We start from the raw sequence: 8,659 nt of genomic DNA, 5'->3' as shown, positions 1-8,659 counted from the left end.
TATCTTTTTCTGCTGCTTTAGCACTTCACAATTCTTGCTGTTTCTGCGGCCTGTCCTTTTTACAACCTTCCTAAAACTCTCTGATTTTTATGGATTCCCACACATGTGTTCCCATGTCACTCGTGGCATTGCCTGGAGAACATCTGCCATCATGACCTCTTCCTTCCATGTCCAGTGCTCACACCACTGCACATGGACCAGAGCTGCTTCTAGGGTTTTCCTTTTAAGGATGCTTTGTCCCGTTCCTAAAAGAGCACAGTCTCTCACTTTCGGGACACCTGTCCCCCCTAAATTTCACCCCCTGGGGCCAAGGTATCTCATCACTTAACCCGTTTGGCTTTGAGCCATTGCCTCCCCCTGGATGCAGTCTCTGTGTCACAGGAAACATGGTTCTGTCCAGGGCTATACGAGAAAAGTCCAGCTAAGCCCACTGCATCATCTCTTCTCACCTAAGATTCTTCCCCGCTCTTCTGACATCTTTCACTTGCAGGAACTTTGATCACACTTGCCCATTTCTTCCTCTGTTTCATCTCTATCTCTCTTCTAGGAAGGTTACTGTTCTGCAAAGTTTTCATTGTCCAAAATAAGGGTTAAAATCTTGGGCTCTGCCCGCCCAGAACTCCCATAGCGGCTGGACACCTTCTTGCTGCACCCCCCCTCCCTCCCTTCTCCTTCTCATCCGTGCTGCGGGCACACGTTATCAATTTCAAGGTAGCGCAGACACAGGCTGGCGCTCTCTCTCTCTCTCTCTCTCCTGGGGGTGGGGGGCTGCCCGATGCCTCTCGGTGCTCTTCCACTCTTCCACCCTTCCATCCTCGGGGCCAGACCTTCCTCACCCGGCCGCATGGCTTCCCCTCCCCCACCCAGATGGCAGGGGAGGTCTGACCTTTTTCTCTGCCAGAACAAAGAGAGCTTCAAGTGGGAGTTCTCTGCTTTTAACTCCTGTGTTCTCAGAGGCGTATCCATGTCCCCAGTGGCCGCACCAGGTGCCAATATTCAATCTGAGCACCCATTGGTGTGACCACACAATCCCAAAAAACTCACTTCCTCTCAAACCACGACCATGATGTATGACTTAAAGATTGTAAAAAGTGTATTTTAGCATTGATATATGATTCTTCTGATAAGCTGTGTTCACACCCTTGGCTTACAGAAGAGAAAGGTTAGTGGGACAAGAACTTACCTCTTTCTTTAAGGTGAAGAGTTTCACCTTCTACTCTCTTTATCTTTTTACTTTTAGGCCACCCAAGCCTCCAGATACTACATGAGCTAAAGTCAGAGGATGCTGCCGTTAGTTGGCACTGCAGCAGGAATCTGGATGCTCCTCCCTGAGCCGCGTGCCTTCAGCTGGGTGCTTCCATAGACAAGCCACAAATTCTTGTCCATGGCCATGGCTGTCAGGCATTTAAAGGCATGTGTTTTTTCAGCCTGCTGTCACATGGGGAGTCAGTATATTAGAGCAGCCAGCTGCTGAAAGATCAAGGAAACAAGATCCAGACGGAAGGCAACAAGGACTGGTTCAGTAGACTTTTCAAACACTGGGGGATCAAAAGCTGGCTCTAATCTCTAGTAAAGACCGTTTTGTGGGCTTTGTTTATTGTATTCATTGTGCTGGTTATTGTATCCATGTTTGCTAAATGCCTGCAAAACTCTGTGGCAGGAGCCTTCTTTATTGAAAACAAAAAGGAGGGAGAGGTGAGGGCCCAGGGGCCTACCATTGGAACTGTAATACCTCAAGGCAAAGTGACCAGGGTAAAAGAGAGACACTGCTCTAAATGCAATGGGCATTTGCAGGCTCATGCTGATGCTGCACGTTTTGCTGGTATCACCCAGTTCAACTGCTGTATTTTCCTTATATGTACTCCCTCTAGAATGTTCCCCACTCTCTTATACCCTATTGGTCCTGGCTTACTGTAATGCTCTGCTGCCGTTCCACCCCATATAAAATGCTGTGTCCCCAGACCCATTTTATCTCCCTCCCTGGACCCTTTTTCAGCAAAAAACCACAGTGTTTGGAGTTCCACACAAAGATCCCTTTAGAGCCTCATTCACCAGCTGTTTAGGCAAGTGTGCTACCAGCTCTGGAAGTTCCGTTTCCTCACAGGGGCTGGCTGTGGACAGGCCACCACACAGGAACTGAGTGCACCAGGGAACCTGGTCTCCAATAAAAGGCATGAATCCCACAGCACACCCAAACCAATGCCTTGCATGTCTCTACTTTTTCCTCCTACACTCATCTCTCTTCTCATTTTCCCCATTTTCTCTGAGTGGGTACATGGCTTCTCTCTCTCCTGTCTGCAGGTTCAGCCACAAGTGTGACCCTGCAGGAACAGCCTGACCCACAGGGAAGTGGGAGAGGACATTCTGTCAGGAACTGTAGTGACAGGACAAGGAGGAATGGGATCAGACTGCAAGATTGGAAGAGATTTGATGATGGGAAGAAGTTCTTTATTGTCAGGGTGCTTGTCCTGGACACAGGGACCAGTGCAGAGAGGCTGTGGATGCCCCATCCCCAGCAACATCCAAGGCCAGGTGGGACAGGGGCCACAGCAACCTGGTGTGCTGGGAGGTTGCTCAGCTTGGAACCAGATGATCTTTAGGGTCCCTTCCAAGCCAAACCATTCAAGGATTTGATCATTCTGCCATCCCCATCTCCCACTGCGCAGCAGCCCTGAAATTTCAGTGACATCACAGCTCCCAGAGGGTTCCAGGTGGAACGTCCAGGACCTGGAAACGAGCAGAGCAGGCACTTCACCAGCTGCCAAGGGTCAGTTACTACTCACTCTGCACTCTGACCCTCAGCGCTGAGTGCTGCTGCTGCCTGGGCTTTTCCTGCTGCCTACTCTGGAGCGCCAATCCCAGCAGGATGTGCACTGCTGTGCCCACGGAGGTACAGTGCCATTCCAGGCAGGGGGGCACCTGGCTTGGAGAGGCTGCAGCCCTGTGGGAATGGATGGTGTGGGACAGGAAGCCCACTGGGAGATTGTGCTGCCCCTTGCAGAGTGCCAGAGACACTGAGGAGGAGATGGAAATGGACGTGGTGCTAGAGAGGGAAGAGATGATGGAGGTAGACGAGGAAGATCCTGTTGAGGAGATGGAAGTAGAGCAGGGGGACAACATCGAAGACATGGAGGTTGATGAGGTGGATAACACCAAGGACATTGAGGTCGATGAGGATGATGAGGAGGAGCCCATGGTCCTTGGATGAAGATGGAGCCCCACAGGTAAGACAGGCAGCTGCTTCCCATGCCCTGCCCACACACACACTGGGTCCCCTGACACCAGGCTGGGGCTGGGCTGGATGGCCCCGCTCAGGGACACGGTGACTGCAGGGGGCCTGGATTGTGCTGCCACAAGCACCAGCCCCGGCCTGCCCTGCGCTTGCCTGGGGCCATGCCAGCCCTGCCAGCCCTGGCCCAGCCCCTGGGGCCTAGCTCCCGGCCCTGCTGGGCCCAGTGCTGGCGGCTGAGTCCAGTTCTGCTGCTTCCTTTCTTCCAGGACTGATGCAGACGATGGCACAGATGCCACGCCGTTGTAAATATGTTTGAAAGCTTCAAGTTTCTTGTAAATATGTTCACTGCATTAAAAGATTTCTGTAAATATGTTTCGAAGATTGTTAGTCCATCGGATCCCATGTAAATATGTTCTGTACATTGTTGTTGTTATAAGGATTTTTTAAATGAAACATGTTCTGTAAATCCGAGCTTTTGCCGATCTTCGGCAAATAAATACTGTTTCTTTTTAAAACCTCACTTCTCTTTGCCATTCCTTTGGGTGCAGTCAGCATTTGCACACTTGTGGGTTCCTCTTCATCCGAGTTCCCAGGGCTGGAGGTCCCTGGGCGTGCTGGCACAGCCACCCTGGGGCTGGGGGTCCCTGTGCACATGGGCTCCCACTGACACCGCTCCTGGCACTGGGCACTGCTGCTCTTCCTGCCCTGGGGCACAGCGCTGTCCCCAAGAGCTCAGCTCTCACCAGCTCTCACCCAGGGGCTCTCACAGCACTTGGTCCTGCAGCCATGCCACCAAAGCAGGCAGCAAACCTTCAGCCACCCTTTTTGCTGCAGCCACAGGGACTCCTGGGCCCAGAGCTGGCAGCAGGCCACAGGCATGCAAAATCCACCTGTATGCTCTGAAGGCCACCACAGCCTTGGTGACTGGGGCACCTGCATCTGGGCTGCTGCAGGGGCTGATCTTTAAGGCTTGCAGCCTCCAAAGGCTCTGGCCTCTGCTTCCCAGTGTTATATTTGCTTGATTATCTCATTATTTAAAAAAAACCTCAAACAATATTTAAGGTAGCAACAATTTTAATTGAATAGTTTAGAAAATATATAAATAAGGGATAATTTGGTTCAAATAATAGCACATAAGCAAAAACAACTGCGGGGTATGGAGGGCAGGGTTCTTGACTCTTGCCACTTCATGTACAAGCTTGCCAAGTGAAAGTCACTTCTTATATGCCATGTGTCAATACCATCTCTTCCTATTTTTGGTTCGTCACTTTTCTGTCTCTGCTCTCATTACCACCCTTATCATGCATGTGAGACAGGGTAGAGATCCATTCTGAATTAGGTGAAGTGTCTAGCAGCAGTGAAAACTCTGTGAGGCCAAAGTGAAGGAAAAACTCACATGCCGAGACAGCAAGGAGACAGAGAAAGAAAAACAGAAAAGACCACGAGGTCAATTTGCCCCCGACCTAGGAATTCCTTTGATAAAGAAGAACTGGCGATAAATGTCACACGGAATGAATATGTATGAACCTATTGTGAAACTGTATGCATATGCATTTGGAAGGGGGATAAAAGGAGACCTGAGATCTTCAGGGGTACGCATGCCTTTTGAGGAGAATTTTTTCTGTATGCTTCCGGCGCCGTAAATAAACATACCGAGCTTTACAACTTATATAAAGTTGTGAGGTTTCTTCTTTTCTCTGCAAAACATTTTGGCGAGCCAGGTAGCAGTTCTCTGTCCGTGCAGGGGCAGGGGGGATAGACGGACCACCAAGGTGTGCCCTAGGATTTTTTTCCTGGTGGGGCTCCGCTTGTCTCAACTTGCTACCTGCGAGGACAGACAACAACCCGCTGGCCTGCGGAGGAAGATACAGTATGTACTGAGGGGCCCCTGGGGGAGGGAAAGGAGAGCAAGGGAGTAAATCACCCAGAGACGTCTGGGTTCAGCTGATAGAGCAGCTGTATTAGATGGGATTCATCGTTCTGATAGAGAGGAACCGCTAGTGGCTCTGGGGGTGAGCTGGGTGAACCCGTGTATGTGTGTATTGGGGGTTCATTGTTCTGATAGAGCAGAACTGGTGAGCCCGTGTGTGTTTTGTTTGTGTGTGTGATGTCCGGACATTGTGTTGCTGTATGGTTAATGCGTGTGGCCAGTGCATTGTGTTTGTGATCGTGCAGGTGATAAGTGTATGGTGTATAAAAATCTACAATGCCCTACATTACTACCCGTGTTTGAAGCAGCCGAGTGAGGCCAGAGGCGCTGGCTGCAGCAGGCTGCGGGGGCAGGGAGAGAAGTGCCCTGCGGAGAAGCGAGTGGAGGAACGTCAGTGATGGTATTTATCATGTTTAAATGTAGTGATTTGTGTAGATTTGGTACATTTTAACCGTGAGTATGAGCTCAGAGAGTTCCTTTGCCTTGGATGTTTGGACTTGATCTCTAGACTGTGTGCTGTTATTTTGATTGTGTCCAGGAAAAATTGATGTGAGTAAATGCCGAATTATGGTATGCTGTGTTGTGTTGAGAAAAGTGAGCACTTTGAGAAATATGCCCTTTCCCAGTGATTTTGTGTGGTGATTTTCTTCCGCTGCATTGTGGTAATTTGATTCTCAGATTGTATAGTGGTGTTTGTGGAGATTTTAAGATTTTGTTGCAACAAGAGTAGCATTTTACATAGGAGAACTATAGTACGGTGATTTATGCTTAACTACGATAAAGTGAGTTAAAGGAATTCCAAGAATTCTCCCCCTCACAGCAATTCAAGCCTTGGCTCTAGTGAATTTGAGATAAAGGGGGGGGGGTGGTTCGTGTGTCTGTGTCTGCGGGCATATCAGAGTTTCGGCTGTGACTAGAACAGCCTTTTTGCAAAGCAGTAAAACAAGTGTAAGTAGACACAGTGCTTAATTAGATTGTGCAAGAAGAGAACTAGAAAAGACTGATATTTTGTAAAACAGAGTTTATATAGAAGAGATGAATGAGATGAATTAGTTAATGAGACTTATGAGTTTTATGAGACTTCAGTTGGTACTGCAGTAAGTCTGGACTGGAAACAATCTGCTGTAGGGATTTAAAGTTCTCTGTAACAAACAGAATAGCCTGCCTTTGTGGGGAATTTCGGGGAGCCTTTGGGGCATCAAGAGGCTAGCATGCTGTGTGAGGTTACAGTGGCTGTGCCCTGGGCACATGGACAGCTCTGGCTGCCCCGTCTCCCCAGGGAACACGGGAATGGCCTGTGGGCAAAAGCTGGATGTGCAAGTATTATTGCAGTGTGGTGTTTATGAGAAACACTAGTATTGCTGTTTTGCTGTTCTAATAGGAAGATAAATGGGATAGAGTTTTTGTATGCTGAAATGTCTTTTTGTTTTAAGAAATCACCCAGAATGACAAAGAGACTGTGAGATCAGGCCGCCCTCTGCTCTTGGCCCTTGAAAAGGAAAACAAGGCAAAGAGAAAGCAAATCAAACATGTTGTTCAGCATGCAGCATAAGATAGCAACGTATGAAATCAGGCAAGGATTATCATGCTGAAATGCAAAAATATCAGAGTTCACAAAATGAGTACATATGATTTGCTAAAGGCTCCTCCCAAGCTAAGGGAGGAAGGGTAAAGATGACCTCCCCAAAAGGGAAGAATTTTTGTCGGCACAAGGGTCATATATTCAGTTTTAAATAAAGCTTTAGTACCTGTGGAGAATGTTTATGTTGTAGTGTGGGGAATGAACAACTGGCCAGTCTGAGAAGGCATACTTTTGCAAACCTTTAAAGTGACATGTGTACTATGTGTACCTAAAAGCTTTTGTACAATTCACTCAATTTGCTAAACATTCTCAAGTGAGAAAGGTTACTCTGGAGGCAAATAATATAAAGATGTTAGGCTTAACATTAACAGACACTGAAATTAAGAAAGACATTAGTAAGGAGATATTAGAATAAATAAATAAGTGTTTTCAAGGGTATGGGCCTCTGCTGCACCAGGGAGAGTGAAAGATGCTCCCCCATGGTAATCGAGCTTAATGAAAGAACACAACTAATGAGAACTGAGTAGTACCCTCAAAAGGAAGATAAGGAACGAATCAGCCCAATAACTGATAGTACTGGATTAAGGGCTGTCAATAAAATAACACAGAATTTGTACCCTGTGGTAGCAAATCCATAGACCTTACTAACTTGTTTAACACCTGAGCTAACCTGGTTCACTGTTTTAGGCCTAAGAGATGCCTTCTTTTGCCTCCCTATCCACGAAGCCAGCCAGAAAATTTTTGCATTCAAACACAAGCTCACATAGTCCATGTGCCTGAAGGCTTCAAAATTCCCCACTCCAATTGGAGAACAGCTTGCAAAGACCCAGAGTCCCGGGAAGCTCCACAAGAGAAAAGGAGGCTGTTGCAGTACGTGGATGATCTTCTAGTAGCCACTCAGAGGAGGGAAGCGAGAGAAGCCTGGACGGTAAGCCTTTTGAATTTCCTAGGGCTCCCAGGACGCAGTCTCTCAAAGAAAAGGCACAGGTAGTGAAACAGAAGGTAATCTACCTGGAGTAAGAAGTGAGTGCGGAGCAGCAGACTTTAAGACAGGGAAAAGGAAGACCTATGCCAAACCCTGAACCCCAGACAACGAAAGAACTCCAAACCTTCTTAGGCATGGCAGGGTAGTGCCAGCTGTGGGTTTATAATTATGGACTGTTCGCTAGACCCCTGTATGCTCCTATTGCCAATGGAAACTGAGATCTCCAGTGGACAAGAGACACCACACGGGCCTTTCACCAGCTAGAGACTGCCCTCATGTCGGCTCCAGCTTTGAAACTTCCAGATGTAAGTAAAGCATTCTTTCTATTTTTCCACGCAAGGAATTGCCCTGGGAATACTGGCTCAAGACTTGGGTCCATACCAGAGAGTAGTTGCTTACTTCTCTAAGCAACTAGATGCAACAGCCAAAGGATGGCCAGGTTGCCTCAGAGCTGTAGCAGCAGTTGTGCTGAATATTCAAGAGGCACGCAAGTTTACCCTGGGACAAAAATGACTGTGCTAGTGTCCCACAAAGTGTCCGCAGTACTGGAAGTAAAGGGTGGCCACTGGCTTTCACCAGAGAGGTTTCTGAAATACCAGGCCATCATGGTAGAGCAAGATGATGTAGAGATAGTGGTGACTAATATTGTCTACCCAGCTTCTTTTCTCAGTGGAATCAAGGAGAAGCAGTACACCACGATTGCCTAGAGACCATTGAAGCTACCTAGTCCAGCTGCCCTCACTTAAAGGACACTCCTCCGGACGATGCAGAGACCTGGTTCACTGACAAGAAAGCGACATTGCAAAGTTCACAGTGACTACCTGCAGAGAAGTAATAGAGTCTGGACCCTTACCAACAAGTACCTCTGCACAAGATGCTGAGATAAATGCATGGACCTACGCCTTAGAAACAGCAAAAGGCATTCAGAGT

The sequence above is a fragment of the Zonotrichia albicollis genome, chromosome 26 (assembly GCF_047830755.1).
Source record: "Zonotrichia albicollis isolate bZonAlb1 chromosome 26, bZonAlb1.hap1, whole genome shotgun sequence".
NCBI lineage: Eukaryota > Metazoa > Chordata > Aves > Passeriformes > Passerellidae > Zonotrichia > Zonotrichia albicollis.
Note: the sequence above shows the minus strand (reverse complement) of the source record.